Genomic DNA, 27,921 nt, shown 5'->3' on the forward strand with positions numbered 1-27,921 from the left:
TTCATTTAGAAAATGCCAAGATTATGTGCTTTTTAGGTGTTAATTGGGTGCCAAGTTCAAAAATTAGGTGCTCACAGCAACGGAATACTTAAAGCTGTGGTGCTAGGAAAACGTTTTAAGGTCTTCAAACACAATAGAAATATTTCTTGACTGTCTCCTGATTATTTAGTGAGCACCTATTTTTAGCACTTAATTCTATGTCAGTTTTCGAAAGAAAAAAAACCTAAAAGGACTTCGTGGTCCAGGTCTACAATCACTGTAAAAATGATATTTCTCGACTGTGTTCTAATTATTTAGTGAGCACTTAATTAGCACCTCATTCTTTATCAGTTTTGAAGGTAAAAAATCATCCCCTGGACGTATTGCATAACTCATAGGGGCTCTATGTCTTTTATCACCCACAAGCACCTAATGTTTCTGCTTAGTTGATTCCTGATTGAGTCTTGATCTTAATTTTAGAGATACCTGATTTTTAGATTCGTTATCTCACGGAAATTAATTCGTTTATTAATTATTTGGGCACTTTCACGATATTGACTCTTCGGCACCTTATTTTATTAACGCAAAAATCAATGTATTGCACTTATTTTCATTGCGTTGTTAGCATCACGTTTTCCTAGCACCGCAACTTTGAGTATTCCGTTGCTGTGAAACTTACAGAGCATCTAATTTTTGAACTTGGCACCTAATGTTGGCATTTTTTAAATATGCAATTTCTTGACTTTGCGTTGCTGGCGAGCCGGAGCTCAATTTCTTTGGCACAAGCAGCTGGTATTAGCTAGGCTATAAAGGGGCACAAAGTATTATCAAATAAAGAAAAAAGTGGAGAACTACCAACCAAAAAAAATCAAAAACATCTAGAAATAGCGTTTTGCGAAGAAAACCAAAAAAAGTGATGTCGAGGAAGACTTGGGGTCATGAAAAGACATTTCTATTATTGAAAGTTTGAAAAGATTTTATTATTTTGAGAAACTTTTACAGAAAAAACGCAAATTTATAATAAAATTTTACAGCCCTAAAGTGAAATATAGCTAGGTTGAAATATATTTACAATTCTTTTCAAATTATCAGGTAGTTTCCAAACATAGTTTATTTTATAGCTAGTTTTTATAGCTCTCACTTCATATTTTTTGTCGCTCTTACTTTGACACAATTAAAATATAAATTTTCTACCTTCGTTTGTCGAAATCCTGGACCTTAGACTTATATTAACATTAAAGTAGTAAATTTTGTTTTGATGTTGAGTAGGTGTATGAACTATAAAGTCTCTTCAAGTGATATACTCTACGCAGATAACAGAAAAGTAACATCGAGTTCATAATGACAGATATTACAGTATATTTTTACAAACAACATAATGTGTTTGCAAATCGTTATCCAAAGAATATGAAATGGAATGTTTCAGCATTGTACAGAGAAGTCAAAAAAGGTTATTACAACAGATTAGAACAGAACAGATAATACAACAGCAAACACTTTTTCTTGTGCATTAATGGAAATAATTAGAGCACGAACCTTGAAACCCTAATTAATATAGGGTAGTTTGCAAGCATTTTTATATACATAAATGTAAATTTAATTAAAAAAAAAACGTTTTTGTAGACATGCTGTAGGTAGGTCAGAATTTTGAAACAACTGTAAGAAGTCGGAAATATATGCCATATGCTGTTCTTGCATGTTACAGATCACGCAAGTTTTCAAAAATAATTTTTGAGCAATTATCTATAACACGTGTTTTTAGTTTTAGAACAAGGCCGTTGTGTATTTTGAAAAGGGTAATTTCATTATACAGAGTATTGGATACAGTGAGTTTGAAAAAATTCATCACCAAGGGTAATGTTGGTAGTTCTTAATTAATTCAGATGATTCTGGTGTTCTGAAATTCAGTCAATCAAATGTAAATTAATAATTTTGAAGAACGTAGATTAATAAAGACGTGTACGTAATCATTAGATCTTCTTCATACTCAAATTTTTTGAAGAATTCTACTGAATCTCAAGACTGTTATTGGAAATTGAATATTTGACTACAAAAAGAAAAAAAAATTATCTCGATGAACTCTACAGCACAAATGAGGAACTGTATGAAATAATTCAGAAGAGTGAAGTTTGCGAGAGAATCTGACAGGTATTTTGTAAACAATGTGGTATAATTGAAGCAGAAAGGAATATAATTTAGGATGACATCGCATACTTTAATTTTGAATGCAATATTAAGCAACAAAAAGATTATATCAGAATGCTGAATAAATTTGTTATAGCTTCATTAATGAACGTAACTTACGAGGATATATTGAAATATTCTTAGCCTACTATAGAACCAAACAAAATCCCTCCACCGTTTTGATTACCTCCTCGTTGGAAGAAAATTTATGACCTTTTAAACTTTTTTTCAGTTGAGGAAAGAGATGATAGTTAGATGGAGCCAAATCTGGTGAATAAGGGGGGTGTTCTAGTAATTCAAACCCTAAATCACGAATTTTATGCATGGGAACATGAGATTTGTGTGCAGAGGCCTTGTTCTGCAAAAACAAAACAATTTTGGACAGCTTTCCGCGTCTTTTCTCTTTAATTTTTTCCCGTAGAGTGGTCAGTAATGTCGAATAGTAATCTCCAGTAGTTATTGTTCTACCTTTATCCAAAAAATCAATCATGATTACTCTATGGCAATCTCAGAAAACTGATTCAAGAACTTTTCCAGCAAATTTTTGTACACGAAACTTCTTAGAAGAAAGAATTTTGACTCAACCACTTCTGATCTGGTGAAAAATTACATCATCTTCAGCGCCAAAAAATTATTCAATCAGCTACCTTTGGAATTCAAAATGGCAAATACATTTAAGAAGTTTCGAATATTGACAAAGACATTTCTTCTTGAAACACTTATTATCCTGTGGCAGGATTCTACAATTTACCATAGACTCAATAGAATAATTCAAATTAGTGTGAAGTAAGGTATTACTTATATTATATCAAGTCAAATTATTATTTTATATTTTTTATATTATCTAATATAAAATTGTGTTTTCATTGTTGATAAAATTCTGATATTTCTATGACCATTTGACTCAAAATTGCAAAAAAGTCTAATATTTAATTATTTAGGAGTGAAGAAGTCAAAATAATTTCAAAATGTCTTTGAGACGACTTTGAAGTACAAAATGAGCGAGCAGACAGGGATATTTTTTTAAATACTCGTAGAGCGCTTTTAGACGTCCGTTTTTTTCACCGGACAACAGACCGTGTTTTTGCCGGATTCCGGCGAACAATGTGTCCGGTGTATGTACACACATCCATTCTAAATCAGACACCACCGCGAATCCGGCAAAAACACGGTCTGTTGTCCGGTGAAAAAACCGAACGTCTATAATCGCTCGTATGGTGTTTGATACCAATGAAATATGAATTGGAAAATAATTAGAACTCAATTTTTCAATGAATAAAAAACGAAATAAGAAATGTCTATATTTTGTTTTGATGTTTTCCGAAAAAAAATTATTGTTTTTCTTGTTGTTTTTGTGTATAAATTAAATTCACGGATCTATGTAAATCCTTTAATCTTCCGGAATATAGAATTACAGTAGCACACATGAGAGTGATACATTAAAAATATATAAACATCACTAATACGGTAGAGCATTCCTTGACAGCTGCCAACTTTTAAACACTTAAGAATCTTGTTCTTTTATCCCTAAATAATTCAACCAATACAAAAAGAGGATAAACGTATCCAATTATTTTTAGATAATATTGAAAAATGTGAAAAGAACAACTTGATAAATTTCGTGCCTGTGTCTAATCGGAAAAATCGTGAGCGAACAAGAAAATTTGATCTGCTGAAGTGAAGGTTAGGTTAAGTATACACTGTTGAAACGTTACTTGAAGTACATCGTAATTGACTGCAGTTGTTTCCAGTGAACCTTTACAATTTCCTGAACACACCTGCGGTAAATAAACTTTTCAGTTTTACGTCCAATTCGGTAACGGTGTTCATCTAATATAAGTAAAGGTTTTCCTTTGAAACTTGATAACACTTCCATTGTAAAAAATTTATTTAAAAAGAAAAATCACAAAGCAACAATATCGAAGGCGCAAGAATATTAATAGATGTAATATATCGGCGCACTAATAATGGAGGAATTGAAGCACGATGCACTCTCCTATATAATCTGTGCGCTCGAACCACTGTGCCCTCGACTCACGTGCGCTCGATCACGCATTCGTATAAGTTATTTTCTGCGAAGTTCATTTCCCCCAGGTGCTCATAAAATTTGAAATGCCCTGTACCTCAAGTTACTATTGTTTTTCATAAGGTTTAACGTGAACTTAGGTGCATCCTTTGACTGCATCTCCTAAGTTGCATTTATGGTCTGACACCCAAATTATGGTGATTTTATTGAACAGGTTTGTCTTCTTTAGGGTATGTATACAGTCCCATCATTAATAAGATGCAAAAAAGAATGAATAATGACAAAAAGTCATTTATACTGCAACTGCTGAAACAACATAGACCTATGAGTTGCTAATGATATATCTTCTAGAAGAAGTGATAATTCATCCCTTATAAAATTTAGGTAGCGTTCCCCGTTGTCAAAAATAAAAGGTCCAATTATCTGATCATCTACAATACCACACCATACATTCACCGACCATCGCCCCTGATACTGAACATCTTCCTTCCATCGAGGATTATTCTATGACCATTAGTGCATATTATGCCGGTTAACCGTACCATCACCACTAAATATAGCTTCGTCTGACCACAAAATACAGTAAATGCTTAAAATTTACACATTTCTTAAGATATTTCGTAATACGAAAAAAATATCGCCATGCGGTTTTCGCTATTCTGTTGCTAATTTGGTCTACTTTTATATTCCTTAATTAAAATTGCATGTTTCCATTCAAAATTTTTCAAGGATAGCTACATTTAAAAAATTAAATAAATAGCGCCCTCTAGCGTATACGTTACTCATTAGGTTGTTTCGAAATTATAATTCTTACAATGGTATAAAGGAGCTCTCTTCAAAAAGACTAAGTTTGCTTAAATAGGTTAAGCAGAACTGGACTTACAGGCGTTTTTTCATAACAAAGTCCCCGCTTCCCCCCACCTCTTATTTGAAGAGATAGACTAAAACTTGTAAAATCAAATATACGCTAAATGTCTTGAAGAATTTTATAATTTATGGTATTTAATTACGCCCTCTAGCGGTGGACCTATAGCTCTGTAAATAATTTCCAGGTTTTTCTCGAGGTCACTTTTGTTATAATTTTTTTCCCGAAGCTGTACTATAAACGGTTCCCGAGATATGGCCGAGAGCCATTCTTATTGGGACACCCGGTACATTGTCAAAAGTCTATTCGGTGAAAGGCCATGTGAACAACTGGAAAAAGTACTTTGGACAGTATTTTAAAGTGCCATTCATGTAAAATGTGCAGAGTTTTTTAAATAATTCAAATTTATTTCAGATCCAAATGTATTTAGTTAAATCATTGTCCAATAAAAAATATTCTTTTAAAAGATTTGTATTATTTATAAAATTGTGAATTTAGGTTAGGTAGCCTAGGGATTTAGAAATTCTAGGGTTTAATTTTTAGATTCTCCAACTTTACAAAGGTACTTAATTCCAAGTAATTCTCTTAATGAATCCGTTCACCTGAAATATTCCCGTCCCGAGTTGGCGGATCCTCATCTCAACGGATTAAAAATTGTTGTAGCGCACCTCAATTTTTAAATAGAAGTAAAGTAAAAAGTGAAACTGATTTCAGTAAATTTCAAAACTTAAAATATTTTATAGTATACTCTTTTTAAAATAACAATATTTCAATCAAAGTTTCATTCAATAAAAAATATATCAGTTTTGTGATATCAAAACAATCTAATGATATATCAGAAATTGTTTTTTGGTGGAATTATAATCAACTATCTTAAATCTATCTTCAGATACTCGGAAGAGCACGAGTCAAAGAGGCTAAGGTCTTGAAATTGTGACAGGGGAGACAAATTTTGAAAACGGCATAAATTTTTTTAATAGTATTACAGTTGACAAACGAGGGTGGATTCCTTGAAAAGGTCAAAGTGAAGGGAACAACAGATGGAGAGGGGTGTTATTGTTTTCTTTTGGGGAAAGATTTCTATGTTATGTCATTTTCAAGACTGTTTGAAGTACCTAAATCGATTGGAACATCTGTTTTATTCTTATAAAAATATCGTCGAGAATAGAATTGAATGATTTATGTTAAAAACTGGAACTAACTATTTAAATTATTTAATAAACAAAGATATCAAGTTTCTTGACCACCAACAATGTTGTTTCGTCGTTTCGAATGGTTCATAGGCGAATTTGTTCAAAAGAATTTAATTTTAATTATTATAATGTTCTGTATTTTCTTACATATCTTCATTCAATAAGTTTGTATAACTAACACCTTGAAAAGACGTGTCCACACTGTATTATTTTAATTATTTTAAAAGCAATAAAACTTTCCCATTTATACCTGCTTACATTGTATGCAAAACTGTTTCAACTTGTTGTTGTCATTGACATTAAGTTGTTTTCTTCATTATTTATGTTCAACATAAAAAGGCTTTGTTGTTAAACGGAGATCATTTGATGTTTTAAAATTGCAAGTGTCGTCCATTATGTATTTTTAAAACTACCTTACGCTTTATATTCATAGAGCATAATATCTACTCCTTCTCGTGATAAACTTTAATATCTCCCTGACGCCAATATTAACTTACGTTTCTTCTTTATGTCTGTAGTTTTAGTAGAGCTTCGCAGTACAATTAATGATATCAAAAATAAATACTCATCTGCAACTGATGAACTTTAAAAATGTTTCCGAGTCTGCCAGGATCCTCATTAAAATTACCTTGCCACTTTAATTAACGTTTAATTTTAAAATGGCACCTTTCCCAATTGCCTTAAGACGGCTATTTCACTTCTTCCCACGTTATCTAAGATCGAAGAAAGATTGGCCAAAAATAGCCTTTTATCATTTCTGTTTAAATATAAAATACTCACTTCCCATCAATTTGGGTCCACTGCAACAACTTTTTGTGATTTTTCTAAGGCTTTCGATTGTGTTAATCTTAATATTTTAATTAACAAATTGTAGTACTACGGTTTCATACCTTACCAACAGAAGTCAGCTCGTAAAGTTTGATAGAACTATGTCTTCTTGCATGCCAATAACATGTGGAGTGCCCCAAGGCTCATTACTATGCCCTACTTTGCTGCTTCTGTTTATATGCAACATCTTCTATTTAGACATCGGTGGTAAAATATGTCATTTTGCAGACGATAGTAGTATCTTTTGGAGTAGCCCTTCGTAGCACCATATCTAGTGACCTAATCTCCTGTGTCTCACCGTTTCTAAAACTGAAGCTTTATCATAAAATATACGTTGCAGCCTTCTTTAATAACACAACCATTGACGTTGTTGAATCTGTAAAATTCCTAGGGTTTGCTGGAGACAATTCCTTGAAATGGGAATTACATATTGCCGCCTAAAAAATGAAGTTCCTCCTGTTTAGCGCTGGGATCAGTTTTCAAAGAACTGAACTTATCCACCTCCTTAACAGTTTTTATGCCCTTGTAAAGTCAAATCTCCAATATGCCCTTCCATTCTCGGGTACGAGTGGTGCGAATTCAGTGGAATTATGAACAATTATAATTGTTAATTGACGTAACTATAAGTAATTATTTTTTTATCATAAAAAAATAGATAAGGAAAAATTGAAAATTCAAAAACTATTTTTTTATGGTAAGATAGGGTAAAAAAAGAATCAAGACGTGTGGCGGGGGGTGATTGTGAAAAATAAAAAGATGTTGTATAAATAGTGTTCTTGAGTAAAACCTAGCCTAACCTAACTTAAAAACAATGACCGACGCCTAATTCCACCTTCCATATATTGTATTTACCTCTCTCTAACACCCCTCACAACCTCAAGTTGATAGGGGATGGGGGCTGAGTTTTAGATAATTACCAAATATTTTCAAAAATGACCTAATAAAGTATACACCTGAATCATGGATGACACTGACCAAAACACTTTTTCTTTTATCTTTCTGACTTTATAAGTAATATATTATAAAAATATTGGCGCTATGGTTAATGGGAACACTGAAGTAATTGAGTTTTTACATGATAAATATCTTTTAAAACGCCATTCTATTAAAATCCGAGAAAAGACAACCCTTTTTCTAATATCACCGATTATCAACGGCTATGCATCACCTGGCTTCGTTATTAATTTAACAAAAAAATGATGCTTAGTATCATATCTGTGCGATTTGTCATGCCTCGGAAGGGTGGACAAAAACCCAGTTAACACTCTTGTATATACAAGGCTTTATTCACTCCCCTTTAATATAGATACTTGATGATTGATGAAGTTTCATTTGTCACTTGTCAAAATTATATAGAATATTATTAAAGGCAGTAAATAAATATGTAAGGATAGCCAAGGAAGAGTGATTTCAACATTTTGGTATTTTATTTTTTCAACAATCTCAATTTCGTAGCAAAAAATAATATTTATGTTAGATGTTAGAACGTTCATGTACCATAATATTTTTTTTTCATTCAATGATTTCTTCTAGTACACGAAATGCTGTTTTGGATCATCGAGTTTAGGGAATAATCGAGTTCATCTGGTATTTCGTGTACGAGTTGCAAACAATTTTTTTTACAAACTTCAGGAATAATATATTTTAAGTTATAATAATAGATGCCTAGATTTATAGCAAAACACCTAAAATTAGTAAACTCTAGTTCCTATAATGGTTATTGTGTTGAGAGAATTCATTTATACTTACAAAATATTATTAATATTATGAAAAATTGATAAAATTAGGTAGTCTAAAATATTGTACCAATTCAAATAGTTAGAAAACCTTGATTATTGTTTAACGTATAGAAATAAGTAGCTTCGAGGGTTTTCGGTTTATTGTGGATCATAACACTCGGACAACAAGGGCAACGACGAAATTGAAATCAGCCAATAAACCAATGACTACAGAACCCATCCAACTCTGCGGAGATGGGTAGAGACAATTGGTATGACACAAGCTAAGTCCTTTTGCCTGCTCCACGTAAACAGGCGCGATTAAGATTAAGTGTAGTGGAGTAGTGGGGCTAAAATCGACTAGCGGCCCACTTAAGGAAATCAAAATTAGCTCGAACTCTTTTAAATGTAATGGCTATTGTCGCACGAGGAACCGCAACTCTGAAAATATTTGTAGACGTCTGTCAGCCATCTGCGCAAGTCTTTCAGCCATGAATTTTGTCTACGGCCGAACGACCGGTTTTCCTTCGATCTTCCCTTCTATTATCAGGTGAAGAATATAATATCGCTCGCCTCTCATTATATGTCCTAGGTCCTGCAACTTTTTCTCCTTGATTGTCGTGAGAAGTTACTCTTTTGCTGCAGGACCTCTACGTTTGTCTTATGTTCCGTCCAAGATATCCGCTGCATTCGCCTGTAGGCGTACATTTCGAACGTATCAATTCGTTGCATTTAATCAGTTTCATTCTTTATAAGACGTTTCCCGTCCTTTCACCCTTTTCAGGTATTTTACTTGTTTCCGCATTGCTATGGAGGGTAGGCCCCGGTCACACGATATCAAGATTACTACTGGACAAAGTGGTAAACACATAGATAACCACCAACCTACCCATGAATACTAACTCCTAGACTACAGATAAGAGCTGCACATCACTCAGCTTTTTCCAAATAAGCTTCCTCATCTTATCTGTTCATCTATTTTGTAATAGTTGCTTTTAAATATGCAGTAATTGAGAATCTTCTCATTGTAATATTGCTAGAACTTTTTTTTATTGTTTTCGGCAATCCACTTCAATTTGTAGAGGTTTTGCAAATAGTTCGTTGCATTTAATTAGCTTGATTCTTTATAGAACGTTTCCAGCCCTTTCACCCTCTTCAGGTATTTTACATTACTCTGATAAAAATCTGGTGGCGAAGGAAGAGACTCCTCCTGAGGATTGTAAATTTATAATGACAAAAACTGTTAATGTTTAAATCCAGTGCAATCCATATTTACTAATAAAGCCGATAAATATTATCCCTATAATGATCATCATTATCCTCCCCATCGTTTTTTTTCCGGTACAACAAGCTGCGACATTCTTAATTATGAAAACAAAAGAACAAAACACCTATTATGCAATTAAACCAAGACACAAAGCGCCTGCTAGGTTGTTTTGTTTCAAACACCCACCCAGCGCGTGCGAAGTTCCCCTACTAATATTTACAAGTCATTTTCATGTCAATTATGAAAAGGACTTTGAGAAGTACCGTTGGATGCACGTGACGCTCTGTTGTTTTCCTCTTGTTCTTAGCGTCTTTTGTTTTATAAAATCGTTTAGTGTACGACAGCGTGTGATTTTTTCTTTCAAACAATATTTGTAGACTCCAAGCTACTTACAACTAATAAAAAGTAGTAGATAATGATGGTTAGGAAAAAGAAAGGACCTAGAAAACACAATAAAAATAGAAATAATACTTCAAAACGTCCATAAAGATTTTTTGGCACCAACTTCGCACAGACTTTTGTCATGTGTAATTCCTCGTGTAAAATTTTTTCAGTACTTTATACAGTTTACAGCCTCGGCAATCATCCGGATGCTCAATCGACGATCTGCACGCACAATTTGGTTGAATTTGGTCTCTGTTTCCAGAGTTGCAAAAGTCACATGGCGACCTGGGTGCTGGTCATCTTTAGTGCTCTCTCGGCCCTCACTAAAGCTCTTAAACCACTCAAAAACACGCGCACGAGATAGAGAATTGTTCCCATAGGTCTCGTGCAAAAATTTATGGTTCGAATCTTACCTTGCATGTCGAAATCAATAGTAAGAGCTAACGGTAAAGTTTCAAGTAAATTGCCAGCTAGTACCGGTGTACCTCAGGGTTCAGTTTTAGGTTCAGCTCTTTTTATGCTATTCATTAATGATGTCACACTTACGAATTAATTTTATTCGCAGATGACACCAGTGTATCCAGATATATAAGGTAAGCTTTACCAGTTCTCTAACTCAACAGTGACTTAATACGATCCTCAAACTCTATCCAGTTTCTTGGCCTTTACACATAGAAAACTTGTTGGGGATCTTGTAGTTTGCACCTCTTCCAATCTATCTTCAAATAACAAAAAAGAGCTGGTCGTTAAATTTTTGGTTTGAGTAGTAGAACGCATTGAGAATTCTATTATGAAAAACAGAAAATTCTAACTCTCCCCGCTTTTCTCATTTTAGAATCTGTTTGTTTGGTTCGCAAACACTTTCACAACTCAAAAGAGAGACCCATGCATGCGACTAGAAAAAAGAATTTGGACATTTACCTTAACTATACTTATTTCTGATCAGGTAAAAATTATTCAATCAGCTACTTTCGGAATTAAAAATGGCAAATAGTAATTTAGAAGTTTCTATAATTTACCATAGACTCAATAGAATGAAATAATTCAATTTAATGTGATCTATAATATAGATTATAGTAACTATATTAAGTCAAATTGTAAATATTTTTATTATCTAATAAAAAATTGTGTTACATGCTTCTTGTATGCAGATATCGCTGCTACAGACGGACGGAAGTTCCATCTCCTGTACGAAGAAATTTATCTGTTTGTGTCTGTCTCCACATTTGTGTTGATTTTCTAACTATATTGGCTATTAAATTTTCGTAATATATATTTGTTTTGGTGTCTAGTGCTCACAACATTACTAATTAAAACGTTTATTATTTGGTGCTTTTTATGATTAATTTGATTGTTTTGCTTTATCAATAATCTAATGAAAATAAAGTTTATCTCTCTTTCTCTCTGGACGATAATATTTTTGTACAAAATTTGTGTATACAGCAACCAACTATTAAAAATATATAAGCATGTCTAAAAAAGTTAAACCTTAATTTGAAGCTGGGAATGAGAAAATTTGAAAAATTAGACTAATGGAAATTCGGAGCAACTTCTATTCTTTGGAAACTTTGAAAATATTTCTTTGTAGACATTTAACTTGGTGTTCTAATATATTACCAATAACAAAATAAGTATTACAAAAAATTTGAATCATCCTTACCGTTTTACTTATTCTTATTTCCGTACTTATTTTAAATTATAATAATAAATGTATACGACTGCTCCTATTTTTCAACCTTTACCTAGTCATATTCCCATACAAGAAACAACAGTTTTTATCGAAGATATGACGTAGTGAAATATTCACAATGCCTTTTTAACATTTAACGCTTCTAGCATCTACCTTCTATTATCATTCAAATCGTAAAACAAATATTTGAACAAAGGCAAAGGAGGCTAACTCAAATTTTTTTCTTGTAAGACAAAAGCTGTGACAAATGGACAACCCTGTACATAATGGAATTAAATCTGGATCATTAATAAAGAGAACATGTCAAAAATTGACCCTTGTTAATGAGGGTATCATTCCCTCTACATGCTGTTAATCTAGTCTTAATAGGGGTTAGGACAAAAGGTTTTTAAAGGTCGAGTTTTTATACTCCCAATGGACAATGGAATAGTGACATATTTTTTTTATAATTTAATATTAGAATATTGTACTTATGTAAACATCTATTAGGTAACACCCGTAACAGGACTAAAAATAGGGACATAACGCCTAACCTCCTTTTTTTAGTTGCTGTCATATATATATAATTGTACTCTGCTTTAAATTAATGCACATCTGAACATAATTCCGTTTCAAATTTGTACTATATAACTATCTATCTAGTGCTAATTCATCTCACATCCTATCGTTTTCTCCTTTAAGATATTACAACTTCCTATTCGTCTAGATTCATATTAATAATACCACATGTGCTTAATGAAAAACCATTTCATCCACAAAAGATAACTGTTTGGTGCGGTTTACATGCCAGCGGTATCATAGGGCCATATTTTTTCGTCGATGATAGTGGTCGCCACGTTACTGTGAATGGTGATCGTTATCGCACCATGATTATCGATTATTTTTGGCCCGAATTAGAATACATTCGATTTATTGAAGAACAAGTTTGATGAGCGTGTTATCTCAAAAAATGGACCAGTCGATTGGCCATCTCGTTCGTACGATTTAACGCCTCTAGATTTTTTTCTTTGGGACTACGTCAAATCATTGGTCTAAGTTAATAAGCTGACGACGTTCGAAGAGCTCAAAATCAATAATGAACGCGAAATAGCAGCCGTTTCGGCCGAAATGAGTGATCGAATCATGGAAAATTGGGTCCAACGAATCAACCGCTGCAAATGTGCCCGCGGTTGCTATATGAGCGAAGTCAAGTTCCATTCATAAATGTTTTGAATGTACTTCAATTCCTTATTGGAAAACCCTCAATCATTCTTTGTATCAGCTTTGTTCTAAAAAAGAATTTTGAACAACAGAATAATTATAGTTCTACTTAGTCATTTTTGGTTCGGAATATACTTTTGTGGTTTAAGTACGTAAGTAAGTAAGTAAGTGAGTATCTATTTTTATATATATTTATTGGTATGAATTAAGAGATGAAAAACAAAATTTTAAATAACGATCATCGTTACCCGGCACTCCTGCTTCATTTTCAAAAACTTTTTGACGAAGTGGTCGAGGAATACTCGTGATCTTTTCTTCAATATTGTTTCTTAAATCTGTCAAATTTCGTGGATTATTCTCGAAGACCACGCTCTTAAGATAATCTCACAAAAAATCATCAAGGGGTCAAGTCAGGGCTCCGAAGTGGCCATTCAATATCACCTCTTCGTGAAATCACCTTTTCTGGGAACGACTCGTGCAAGCAGCTAAAAAGTGGTGTGCGATGTTCCAGTTGAGACCCGAAAAAATTGCTTATCATTTCGACTAAGCGTGCAGAAGTTACAGTAACTGTAGGGTCCAATAATGTAGTTCGGCGACATAGCGACCTACACGGTGACTTTTGAGTTATGCAACGTGCGTTTATGTAAGGTCTGTGGATTCTTTTCTCCCCAAAAACGAACATTTTGGCGATTTACGTATCCATCCAAATGAAATGTGTCTCATCGCTGAAGAAAATGAAGAAATTGTTAAATATCTCTACATTGCATTCACAAAATTCAATCTTAAAACGTAATCATTTTGTTTTCAGGCGTTCTTGGTGTCCTTGGACGGCCGTGATGAATTTCGCCAATAGTGTTTCCAGTAGTATTGAATATCTGGATACAAGCTAAAATTGTTGCATCGCTCTGTCGATAATGTAACCTATACAACCGTCGAACTCGAGTAAGTAATCGATTGTTCACGAAATACGCGCACACGCAAAACGAGCGTTGCTCTCCCGTGTACGGCATGATAGCAACGAAATATTTGAGAGAGGCGCTAGTAAACGACCAGCGCGCCTTGTTTACTACTTATTCACTCTCGAAATAGTTTTGAGACACCCTGTATTGTGAATGTGTGAATGTTATTTATGTTCAATCTCCATACATTGATTATATTCGTTTTGTTTTTTGCAAATGGAAACGATACTGAATACACTGTTTACACCACCACTACACTACACCAAGGTATACAGCTTTCTTTTCATTCTTTGAAGACGATAAGTTGGTTATCGAAATGCGCGTCAGACAGTGTAATTATTTTCGAAAAAATCAAGGAAACCAATCACAGAATTGATGGGTTATCCTTCGTACAGTCCTTGTTTGGTACCCAATGATTTCTTCCTATTCCCGCAGATTAAATCATATGTTTTAGAGGTACCTGGAAAATTGATTCAAACGCATGCAAAAGTGCTCTGATTTTAATGACGAATATTTTAAGGAACAAAACAGCCATATCCAGTTAGAAATATTTGTTTTTATTTGTCTATCTCAAAACTTACGCACCAACCCTCGAACTGGATCAACCCACCAACTCAAGTTAGCGGATGTATATTTTCATCGACCAGTTTCAACTGATTTATTATTCGGAGCGTGTACTACTATTTCAATTCATTCTACTAGGATTTCTAAACAATGCAGAAAATATAATAAGGCCGATGGGACTACCATATGGGAGCAAGCGTGAATGCTTCAAAATCTGTCATACTAACGTTCAAGTCTTTTGCGGAGCCTCACTGTTCCAATGTGGAGCTACCAGTACATATGGACGTCGCGCAAAAAAATCAATTTTTCGCGCAACAAAACACCGACACAAATCAAGGAACTGGCGAAGCGTGAACGCATGAAAATCCTGTGAAAACCATCCAGTCAGTTTTACAATTAGTCTCAGTTTCAGTGGTTTGTACCTACGTATTTTCCATTCTATGCTTATTCGTGAGATGAAAAATTGAAAGTTTGATCAGTTGGTACAAAAAAATTGTTGGATATGTGAGAGAAAATCGTTAATTTTAGTCAAGCATATTATATTTTGAAAATCTAATTTTATTAAGAAAAGTTCAAGTATCATAATATTGGCTGAAATGTGTAAGACATGCCCATTACTTCTCGTTAACCACAAAAATAATATTCCCTCATTTGCTTTTGACTGCAATATTCGCAGATGTAAATCCAAAGCCATGAATACAATTGCAATGAGTAATTTTTTCGAAATTAGACTTTTTTCTATAAAATTAACTACATTATTATACCCAACATTATTTAGTTTCAGTGATTGTTCATTTTTAGTCATTTAAATCCAATACACATTAAAAATTCAAAAGCGGAATGGTGGGCAGTTGGATACAATAGATCGAGCCCTAATTTGAAATGTGAAGTTTTTAATTTATATCCCCAGGCAAGCCTTTGTCGCCAGTTGTAAAGCGGAGAGCAATTTATTTTTTTAATGCTGTTGTAAATCTCTTGCAGCTTTTGTTCTAGTATTCAACATAGTTGTCGGGCCAGTTTCTAAATTTTATAAGAAGTTAAATATATACATATGCAGTTGCTCATAGAAACCAGTGCGCTCCGATTAGGCCAGGTATTCAAGCATTTCCCCTTCGAATTCTTTAATGCAGCACCGATTTATTTGAAATTTTGACAGATGGTAGCGAGAGAACATTTTGAAGATCATCTAGTGTTCTTATTGGTGCCGAATGTTGCTGAATTTGCCATCCATTAAGGTCCGGGCTACGTGCAGGCCAATTCAGATATCTCGACCTCTTCTAAGTACTGCCGAACCATTCTAGCAGCGTGTGGACAAGCATCATCGTGCATTAGCACAGAGTTGTCAACGATATGAGGCATATAGGGCACTACATGGTGTTCTAGGATATTGGTTATGTAACTGTCAGCATTTAGTCTTCCATCATTCACTGGTACTAACTCCGTTCGACCCTCGAAAGAAATTCCTCCCCAAAACATGATAGAGCCACCACCAAAGCTTTCAGTTTGACAAAAATTAACCTGATCGTGTCGTTCACCACGTCGCCTATATACCTACTGGTACACGCCTATCTGATAAATACAGACAAAATCTTGATTCATCCGTGATTAAAAAATTGGATCAATCTTGATTATTCCAATTTGCGTGTTCTCGAGCAAATTCCAATCTTGCTACTCGATGTTCTCTGGTAAGACGTGGACCTCTAGCTGGCGCTCTGGCTCGTATTCTTGCTTTTCAAGACAGCTCTCATTCTCTCCAGGCATGGTGAAGTCAAATTAAGAAGATACCACCCATGGTGAGTCAGTTCCGTCAATTGCTTAAAATTTTAGCTTTGCAGTCACTTAGCCTGGAACGTAGAAGCTCTAGTTTCCCGGAAGCTGCACGCCGATGCACCAGAAAAACGTCGGCAAAGCTCTAGATGGCATATTTATGGTTAAAGCCGTTTTTTGTAGCCTTCGAATTTCTAACTTTCGTTCTTGATTAATAAAAATGCTTTTGTAAATGTTTTTGCTTCTGTCAGTCTTACAATGAACGAAAAATTTCACCGCCAAAATCGTAATACGAATGCCCACATCTGTTCCTCGGAAACCAAAAAAAATTAACCGAAACCTTATTTTATTATTCCATGCACACAGTCTTAGGCAAGAGTTCGGAATGTTTTAAACACTTTAATTTGTGTAAAGCAAACATGCTCGGCCCACTTCGATACACCAAGAGCACCGCAATGAGATTGAGTTAGACCCCTCTTACGAGCTGAGGCCTCTAGTAGAAGGCGTTTGAGAGCTGCTCGCTTTGCTATCCCGAGAGAAAATGAGTTTTTCTTTGATTCAAAACGTCTTGCATGGGTTTGTATAAGTGTGTTGGTTTTTCCTGAAACGTGACCTAGATATATCGGAGAAGATAATAGGATATTCAAAAGAGACTTGGAATTCCCAAAAGAATGTAACTTGGAATTCCCTAGGTCAGGTATCGTCCAGTTAGGTGTGGAAGAATTAATGTTTTATTGAGGAAGTTATTCGACGAAATGTGTTCGTGTAATTAGTATCATTAAATGCAAGACACAGGGCGTGGTCACCACAGATTTAGAGTCTAATTCTGATTACGGATGAGTCCGATATCGTTATTTTCCGTCACTACTTCCCCGTATGGAAAGTGGGAATTTTGCACATATGCTGCCTTTTTTGAAAGTGATAACCGTTTTCAGAATAGAACTACGATTCCCGTTACAAACATAGTAGGTGCAGAGTCTACTATCAACATTTGAAGGGCAGATATTTGAAAGATACGTCGTCGGTGCGACAACGTGCGATCAGTCACAAAATTGTACGATTATTGTAGAAATTTCGTTTTCTGAACAAAACATTTGTTTACTTTTTTTCGTTTAAAATAAAAATTGTTACATAAAAATAACCCCTGTCATATTTTAGAAATTCACTTGCCAATAATTCAATTAAATGAAAAATTCCCTCTGAATGAAATATATAAAATCAAATTTCTTCCCTGGGGGACCCATTAGAACAAAAACTCACTAGTCCAGTGGGCACGGACCAAATCAGCATGAAATATTTTTTTCAATTCTACCCTTCTTTCACACTGTTACTATTTCAATATAGAAAAGGCGTGCGAAAATTATGCCATTAACACTTTTTTAACAGAAGGAACATCTGTATGAAACAGAAAATTTAAGGGGTTCGAAATGGTTTCTAATAGTTGATCACGGGTGGTATCTGTCAATTGGACACCTTTGTATGTTTGTTATTATTTGAACTGTCGATGTTAATAGATATTTAGATGTGGGAATGAAGCAGGTAACAAACATATTTGAATATTGTTATTAAAATAACATCCAGCCAATGATGTAGAATGAAGACATCCTTATAAAACCTATCCTTATAAAATGTGATAAAACAGGTTAATTTAATGTTTAATGGATTTTGTGAAAACCTAGTAATGACCAATCAATCTGAAATTAGTACTTGTCGAACGCAAAGTCAGTCACTGAGAAAAATGGAGACTTTTGGTGTTTTTTTTCGATGAAAAATTTTTATTTAACGCGTAAAAAAATTGTATATTCAGATAATTTAGCAATAATAAGATGAGGTGTAGATGCTTAAAAACAATATTGAGTATTTAGCTGGAAGTTAGTCGAAGGGAATTGGAGTCGATTGAAGGAAAGACTCATTAATGGAAAGAAAACAAGATGTAGTCGAATCAGCAGACGGACTAAAAAATAATACAACCTAAAAAGGTAAGTGATGGAAATTATAAAATAATGAAATTTGAAACAAAGAAACTATAATCAGATTAAAAAAGCCAATGGCTGGGACACTCGAAACGAAAAAAAAATAGTTAAAAAACAGAAAAACTGGAGGGAAATAATGTGTAGTGAGCTTGAGTTAAGAAAAGAAGTGACATGCATTAACCCATAATACAAGATGTATGAATGAGAATAATTAAAAATAATTTTTTTGGTTTTGCTTTGTTTACCTGAGAGTCGTGACACTCTTTTACGTAATTTCTAACGTCTTCTTCCATGTTTTTCCAACCAATGAATTGTTGATTCATTTCGTAAGACATTTTTTTGTGAAAGTTTTTTTTAATTCCGGAACAATTCTTGATACTTTGGGGACGATTTTTGATATCTATGTAGTGTAAACGAAATTCATACCTTCATATTAAAAGAGTCCGTAACGAATTAAATAACTGAAAAACTGATAAAATTACTGATTCTAATTTCAATATTGATGTAATTAATTGTTATAATTGTGTAATTAATAATCAAAAAATTATGTAATCATAAGACTGATTGTTATAGTATCTCTTGTAGGAGCCCCCAGATTTGAACGGGGCTTAGCTTGGGCCGACTCTGGGACGCCCAGCCTAACGGCAAACCGATAATGGCCCAAGCCTAATTGAATTTTGGATGACTTAGCCCCGGCCATTCTATAGTCAGCCAAGCCTCACCGAACTCTATGTAAACTTATCTCGGCCATCCCATATTCACCCTAGCCTGACTAAACTCTGATTAACTATATAAAATTTTGTTCTTACGTCTTATCCATAAAAGGTAAACAAATATTAAAAGTAATATGAATAAAATTCTCTTATGCATAAAAGGCAATAAAAAATAGGATAAAAAATAGTGTCACCTCTGTATATGTTTAATTATTTAACTAATATTTTTATGTACATTAACTAGTAGAGTGTATTAATAGAAATTTGTCATAAAATTACAATTTTATTAACAATATATTAAAAATCTATTTTTACAAGCAATCAGCCTGTCCCAGGGATGCAGACCAGTCTTGGGTTTATTTAGGCAACCAGGCCTGGATCAGGCTTGCAAACCAAGCGAGGGACATTGTTATCATCCCAGAGTCCCACCAAAATAACGGCTTCAAAGCTAGTGCCAAAGTTGTACATACTTGGTGCAAGACTGGGCTCATCGTAAAATCTATATGGGATAGATAATTGTTTACTTTATTTTTTAACATTAAAAAATATTTTATAACACAATCCAAAAGTGATTGTACGTAACTTGTAGGGCTCTCGTAATCCAGCAAATTATCACTTTCTGAATTGTTACGTGGATTACTACTAAAATAATACTAATAGTGCCTCATTGTCCTTCCTGTATAAAGTTCTTACCATAAATTAAGGCATACTTTGCTATACGCTAAATCAGAGCTACAAGAGAAGAAAATTCATACAAAATTAATAAAAAACTTATTTTTCTCTAATGTGTAGATAAAATATATATTCGTTTGACCACCCTAACCTACTTCTCTGAATACCCATCTCGTTCATGTTCATTGGAAGTATTATCTGTCGATAGTGATACATATATGTGCATACTTGAGAGAACATAATACTGTATAAAGAAAGGAATATCACCCTTGGTATAGCATTACAATCTTCGGTCATGCGGAAGAATACTTTTGACGTGCTACTGCACCCGATACGGACCACCCTGTAGATTTTAAGTGGATCCAAAGGAGCATTCTTGCGATGCTTATTTTATTTTTTATAGTTTATTTATATGAGTTTATCGGTGTTGAAAATAGGATAAGCTTAGTACAAATAAATTGAAATAGCCTGAATGTTTATAAAGATAAATGGGTGAATGGTTAGAAGATGAATAAATATGAGCAAAAGATAATGCATAAATAACACATTTTTATACTTCATTTCTCTCAATACGTTAGTTAAAAAAATTAAACTCGCATCGCAAAGTTTGGAATTACTTCTGGTTACTTTGTAGCCTTGCAGCACTCATATTAATTCCGTCAATTTAGACATTGGAAGTTACATAAAGCTGAAAATCAGTAAAATTGTTTAAAATACAATTTTCCCCATCATTTCCGTGTATGGAAAAAATTTTATTCGAGATCGAAGGTGAAAAAAAAATTATCATAAAAATAGACGAAAATTGTAGATCATAAAATTATCTCCAAAAAACGTATTAATACTTTCTTTCTACGAGCCACCGTTTCTGAGATATAATGATTCGAAAAGTTGTAAAAGTTGTATTTAATGGTTTCACCAATATATTTTCAGCAGTAAACTTTTCTTACAACATTGAAATGAACCGAGAGTTGTTGTGAGTATTTGAAAGAAATTTCTGTTGACTGGTGGGAACTGTCATAAGTTCATCAAATAAATTATTAATTGACGAAGATGTTGCTAAAGTTCGACGATGTTGTTCTGCAGCTTTGGTATTTCTCGTGCAATCATTATAGCCATTAAATAGGAAAGTAAATCTGAAACATTATAACTTTTTAAATCGTTATATCTCAGAAATGGTGGCTCGTAAGAAAAAAAGTAGAAATACGTTTTTTGTAGATAATTTTATGATCTACAAAATTGCTAATTGCTTTTTTGACCTTTGACCTTGAATAAAAATTTTTCCATGCGCGGAAATGAAGGGGAACATTCAAAATTTAATTTTCAATTGTATATTAAACAATTTTAGTGATTTTCAGCTTGATGGGAGTTTATGTAGCTTCACTCTTATATTTTGGTCTAATTTGATCGGACTATATATCAACAATTGCCATCATATTCTTGAGATTAATTTAATTTGGAATACTTATCAGCATATCCAACAAATATTTAACGAAAAATATATTATATATAGTCGTCATGTGAATGATAGTCGATAATAAATATCGAAATTTGTGGTTAACAAGTAACATGTACGAAACAACAGATCCTTTTTCAGTGGTTTCCCGTTTCCTGGGAATGTTTTCATGTTTATAATTAATATTGGAGATCGAGTTCAGGTTCGCCGTTAATATCAGATGCCACCCAGGTGTGTGAGTTTTGTATAAAACCAAAAATTGATGTCATTTTAATAGTATGAGCCGAAATCTTCTCAGTCGTGTGATGAGTAATTCAATTTAAAAACAAAAAAATCTGTAAACATGTTTAATAAATCCGATAATAATGTGCTAGTTTTTTTTGAAAAAATAATGAGATCTGGTTGTTTTTTTATGGGAGAAACAATGCACGTAAGCTCACGATTAACCAACACTTTACATTTGATCTAATCTGTTTATGATTGAAATATCTTTCAACAAAAATTTTTATGTTAGTTTTATAAATTCAAAAAAGAAGAATATAACCTCAGATATTAAAGTGTCACACATAAACAAACAAGGAAGTTGCGGTGAATATGTCAATGACAATGACATCACAAAGTTCGACATTTTTAATGGAGAAAACACTATTTTCATACGAATGTCATTTCAGTTCAGTTATTCAGATACTTGAAACATTCAATTTGATCAAAATATAGAATTAAATTGCGGACATTTTTGTGTTATGATTTCTTATGACTTTGACGTAGATTAAACTAACAGCGGTGTGCCGAGTTTTGGTGATGGTTGAAGCACCATCTTTAGCCACTTGTTTTTCCGAATTCAATCGTGGTTGCACATTGCTACATGATGAATTTCATGAACATCCTTCAAAATTATCTGTTATGCCAGAAAACATCGATGTTGTGCGTAAACTGATATTGCAAGATCTTCATGTGATAAACCGTGAGATTGAGGCATAATTGGGCGTTAGTTCCACAGGTATAGATTCGATATTGTAAAAACATTTGGCCGTCAAATATATTTGTTCGCGTTAAATATTGCATAATTTCATTAAAAAAAAGCTCGTGTCTATTGGTGGAAAGAAAGCTGAAAAAAATCAACCACGGTGCGTAAGAGACATTAATAAGGTCGTGGAAGGCGACGAATCATGAATCTATGCATATACACCCGAAAATAAACAACAATTGACTGTATGGATCTAATCGCGACAAATAGCGCATACAATCTAGAACACTAATTTTTCCAAACTTTTTCACAGCGTATGCGGTCGTATTTCGCCAATAACTCTTGGTTTCAGATGTTCAGTTATTTCTGGTTTATTGACGTTGATAAGTGACTATAATAATCCCGAAGACAATAATTCAATGGGATTAAACCACACGATCTTAGTGGTTATTCTTTTATTAAAATTTTCTTGGAGTAAATCAAATGTAGCGCGCTCTGTATGGCATGTGGCTTCGTTCGTTGGAAACCTCATTTCAGCAAGATTAGTGGCAGCTAATTGAGGTACGGAAAAAATTCTAATCATGTCCCTATACCGTTCACTATTAACAGTAAAATTTCAATCATCATGCACCAAATAGTAATTTTTTGTGGATGTAATACTCTTTCTACAAAAACTTGTGGATTATTCTCATTGGAAATGTGACATTTCTGCTTATTTACAAATTAATTCAACCAAAAATAGGGTTAATCAGAGGAGAAAAGTTTCAATGGATATCCAATTTAATATCAGTTTGGGTTTCAGCCCATTCGGCAGATTTGCGGCGCATGCGATGGTCGTTTCGCTTTAATTCTTGCATAAGTTGAATCTTGAAAGCTCTGAAGCGAAAATCCTTTCTCAAATTCCATAAAGTGGAAGGACACAATCCTAGTTTCTGAAAATGATGACGAATTGTTTGATTTGTGTCTTCTTCAAGCTTCTCCGTACAGCTTCTTTAGTCTACACTGTTTTGCATCGCTCTAATGGACGATTATGTACATCATCTAAAGATAGAGGTGCACACGTTTAACAATAAGAATCAATACTTTAATAACAAATTTCAACAATTTATAAACGTTGCTCTGGAGTAATAAAATCTCAAACCAAATTAAACGAAAAGCTACTATCGCCCAATGAATATGTTATAAAATAAAGCAGTGTTACCAATTCGAGGTTGTGAATCTTTAGAAAACATCTTAATACCGTACCTATTGAATAATTGCAAATCTATTATTTCAATGAAATATTTTTTTTACATATACAAGTGAATTTCTCTTATATATTAATTAGAATATAAATTTCCACAACATTTTACTCCTTAAAACTTTTTATTGAGACGACGTTTCTGAGTTATAGGACTTTAAAGTTGCGAAATCAGAATTTACATTTAATTATAAGTTAACAATCCGTAACTTTCACAGGGACAATCTCTACAATTTAAAGATCGCAAAAATGAATTTTTCAATCGATATGTAGATTTTTAGATAGTTGTGCATGCTAAAGAAACTGTTCGCCATAGAGAGACATGCTGAAGAAAATTATCATAAATTGTAATTATATATTGAAAATACTTATAAATAAAACGCAATCAAACATTTGTAATTGAACTGCCATATTATCGAACATAAGGAAAAAATTGAAATGTATAAAAATTTTGTTAGTTAGCCTACAACTTATCAAATAAAAATGGAACAAAAACTATAATAAATGTTCCCAACACTTGTACATACTTCCAGAGTCTACGAAGTATATTTCTTTGAACTTGGAAGAGCATTCCAAGATTCTGCCTTATAGAAGTCATAATAGAAGTTTATTGTATCTATCATTCTGTTCCTTGTGTTTGCCAATGTTGCACATACCAAGCTTTTAAGCTATCCAAAAAATAAATCCATTGTATTTAATTCAGGCGAACGTGGTGGCCATGCTAATAGACATATTTTAATTATTAATCGCCTTCATGTTTTTCCTTATGCCAGTAATATGATCTTGGATAGTTTATTTATTATTATAATTTTCTTCAGAATGTTTCTTCATGGCGAATGGTTTTCTTGGCATGTACAACGATCTAAAAATCTATATATTTCCTAAACCATTAATTTTATCGAGTTAAATGTTTCTTTTTGTTAAAAAATCGATTGAAAAATTCATTTGTGCCATCTTTAGTTTGTACAAGTTGTCCTTGTAAGAGTTGTGGATTGTTAACCATTGGGCATGAGCCACCCCTGACCTTAAGATAGTATTGTACAATTATTTATACAGTGAAACACCCTACATGGACATACGTAATCATCCAATGAAAATTTATAATGTTCTAATGTTAAATTTAGAAAAGATACTTAAACATAAGATCTGATTTCACAACTTTAAATGCCTATAACTCAGAAGCGGGAGGTCGTACAAGAAAATTTTTTATATGACATGCAATCTATCTTTTTGGTGGAGGAGGGTCACTAAGAAAAAAGTAATATTGTTTTGATTGAATGGTTCCAAGTAGAAACATTGACAAATCAATCTATTATTGAATTTTCTTAACTGTTATAGATGAAACAATAGAAATTGTAGTTGTTCAAAATATCATCTTAGAAGCTAATATGAAACAGAATCCATTCTTACTATTAATTTCAATAAAACTAATAATAAGGAGTTAAAATGTTTAATGCCTTTTATATCTTCTTAATAAGAAGTAAGTTATAAGAATAAATGAAATGTTATCAAAGAAGATGATTTTGTGGTATCACTCTCTTTACGACCCATCATAATTCAATCAAATGATGAGTCTGGTTCCGACGATTCTCACTACCATTATTATCTATAAGGATACTTTGGAATTGAAAAGTTTTATTTGCAAAGAATTTATTTTCCTTTATGGTTTTTGTTTTGAAATTTAGTTTTCTAGAAAAAGAAAACGGATGGATGGGGTACAAAAAGGGTTCATTTCACGCCTTATACCCTGTTTAAACCAAACTCCCTTACAGTTAGGTACATTTTACTCGTCTATTTACGTTTTATAATTTAATATTCAGTTGTAGCAAAATAAGGAGGTATAATAATGATTTTGTTCCATGTTACAAGTAGAACCACATTTAAGTTCATCTGTCTAAATAACGGCGTATAATGCCTTCCAATTTATAATGATTCGATTTCCTTTTAACGAATACTTTCTCGTATAAAATAATAAATTTATAAAATGAGGTATCTACGCCTATGGTAGTTGGATCAAACAAAATAGTCGGCAAGGGATTTTTATAATCTGCAATTGATATTTGAACAACTATACCCAGTTTGTAAATCAAAATCTAATTGGCGTGTTGACACAAAGTTCTTAGACGTGTTTCATATGCCACGAGTTATTGATTTTTGATAATAGGTCTGACAAATATTCTAAATATGTTGCGGTTGAAATGTTAACATACCCGGTAATTTTGATACCCCAAGTCGTCAGAAAACTTAAACACAAGATGTAAGGATATACTTTTTGGCTATAAAAATAGTAAGAACAGTTTTGTGGCATATGTGACGGATGGTTGGGGTACACTATAAAGTGCGGCACCTCACAAGTAAAATTTGTGTATAGTTTAAAGCTTCATGTTTATTGTATCTGTGCCATACTTTGTCTTAACGAATCCTCGTAAAATCGGTTTATGATGCATCAGGCGCCTATTTAGCTCTAGATTTTTCACGTACGGCCAACAACACTAGATTTTCATAGTCAGATGAAAATAATCGGCGGTTTATCTTAACAATTATGTTTATTTTTATCGTCTCTTTATGTACGATGTTATTCGTTTATTCTATTTAAATATAGTTACTTCACATACAGGATATGGGTGATTTTTTTTAAATTCGTACCAGGGCACCACCAGATTTCATTTTATGTAATATACAATGTCTACAAAATGGAATACACACATAAAAATTGCAAAAATAATAGATATAGATAATAGAAAAAACTGTGAGTGTGGCATTAGTGTGAGAATATTTTTAACTAATCTATTTTAAAACTTACCATGGTCACTCATTGATACTGACAAACTTATATTTTTTCAAATTATTGAACCCTTCCCATTATAGGGTTTTTATAGAGTCATTTTAAGTAACTTAAAACCTATTTACCCTACCTCTTCGTCAATTTTTCCAACTGGTTTTACATCAAAACATAATATGGAAAAAATCTGTAACCCGATCTGACAATTGGTATATCGCACGAATACTTAATTCGTGCGATTTCTGAAACTGTAGGAATTTATCAATCCGTACGTGAAGTATTTGTATGTGTTTATTCCAAGGAGTTTGAACACTTTAATTTACATATAAAGTTTAACATTTTTAATAGTGAATGTACTCAGAACGTGTTCACAGAATTGTTTACAAATACTTGAAACATTTTCGTGCGATGATTTTCTATAACTTTCGACGTAAATTAAACCAACAGAAGTGTGCCGATCAAATCGCTTCGACTTTTGATAATGAAGCACCACCTCGAGCTGCCTTGTTTCGCTGATTTTTCGAATTGAATCGGGTCGCACTTCACTACAGGATGAATTTTGTGAGATTGTCCTAAATCGTTGCCAAAAAACATCGTCATGTGACTTATCGTGACATACAACATTACATTTGGCTATCAAAAAGATTTGTCAGCGCTAGATATCTCATAATTTGACAAAAACACTCGAACTGATTGGTGCGAAGAATTGCGGAAAAAATTACTAGCTTCTAAAAAGTTCCATAAGATCGTGGCACACGACGAAGCGTATGAAACCGAAACTAAACAACAATTGACTGTATGGGTCTTTCAAGACGAGTCTAACCAATAAGTTGTTCGCGCACGAATCACTTCGGACCAAATTGTCGCCTGTTTTTTCGAGAAGATGAAAGAAATCAAGCGAATTTCAAACGACACAAATTTTGATTGATATATATATTAACAGAAAATAGAATCAAATAAAGAAATATATAGAAGAAAAATTGAAATTTCTTAAATGGAAATAGAAATATACTTGTTAAAAGTTGATTAGTGGAAAAGCATATGGAAAATTGACAAAAAACATAAACAAAAAAGAAACCTGAACAGTAGAGTGGTTGGTACAAGGTCCATAAGAAAATACATGGTGTTTGAGGTAAGTATTGAGGTTAGGTATCGCTAAAATATTTAAAAACTTTCCTATATATTTAAAAAATATTTTTTAAAAAGCATTTAAGCCTCACTAAGTATTCATACAGACCTCAAACAAAAATATACGAGGTGTGGCTATTAAGTAAAGAGACTAGCACTGCTACAAAAAAAATACGCATGAGCCAAAGGTTAGCGATTGTCATCTATCTAGCCTCATTCTTACAAAAGCGATGTCTAGCGTGTCTGTAGACTAACCAGTTTAGCCGTTTCCTTCGTTTGTATACATGAAACATGTAAAAAACTACAAACAAAACTTATAATTATTGAAACAAGGGTATGGTAAAGGATATTTGTTGCGTTAGGTTATCT

General features: G+C 33.2%; 1 protein-coding gene across 1 annotated transcript in view; it reads right to left on the minus strand.

The window, feature by feature from the left end:
- LOC130894650 (protein big brother-like) overlaps positions 1 to 27,921 on the minus strand; it is a 109,254-nt gene that overhangs the window by 59,621 nt on the left and 21,712 nt on the right. The window lies entirely within an intron of this gene.

This window comes from Diorhabda carinulata, chromosome 5 (genome assembly GCF_026250575.1).
Source record: "Diorhabda carinulata isolate Delta chromosome 5, icDioCari1.1, whole genome shotgun sequence".
Lineage (NCBI taxonomy): Eukaryota > Metazoa > Arthropoda > Insecta > Coleoptera > Chrysomelidae > Diorhabda > Diorhabda carinulata.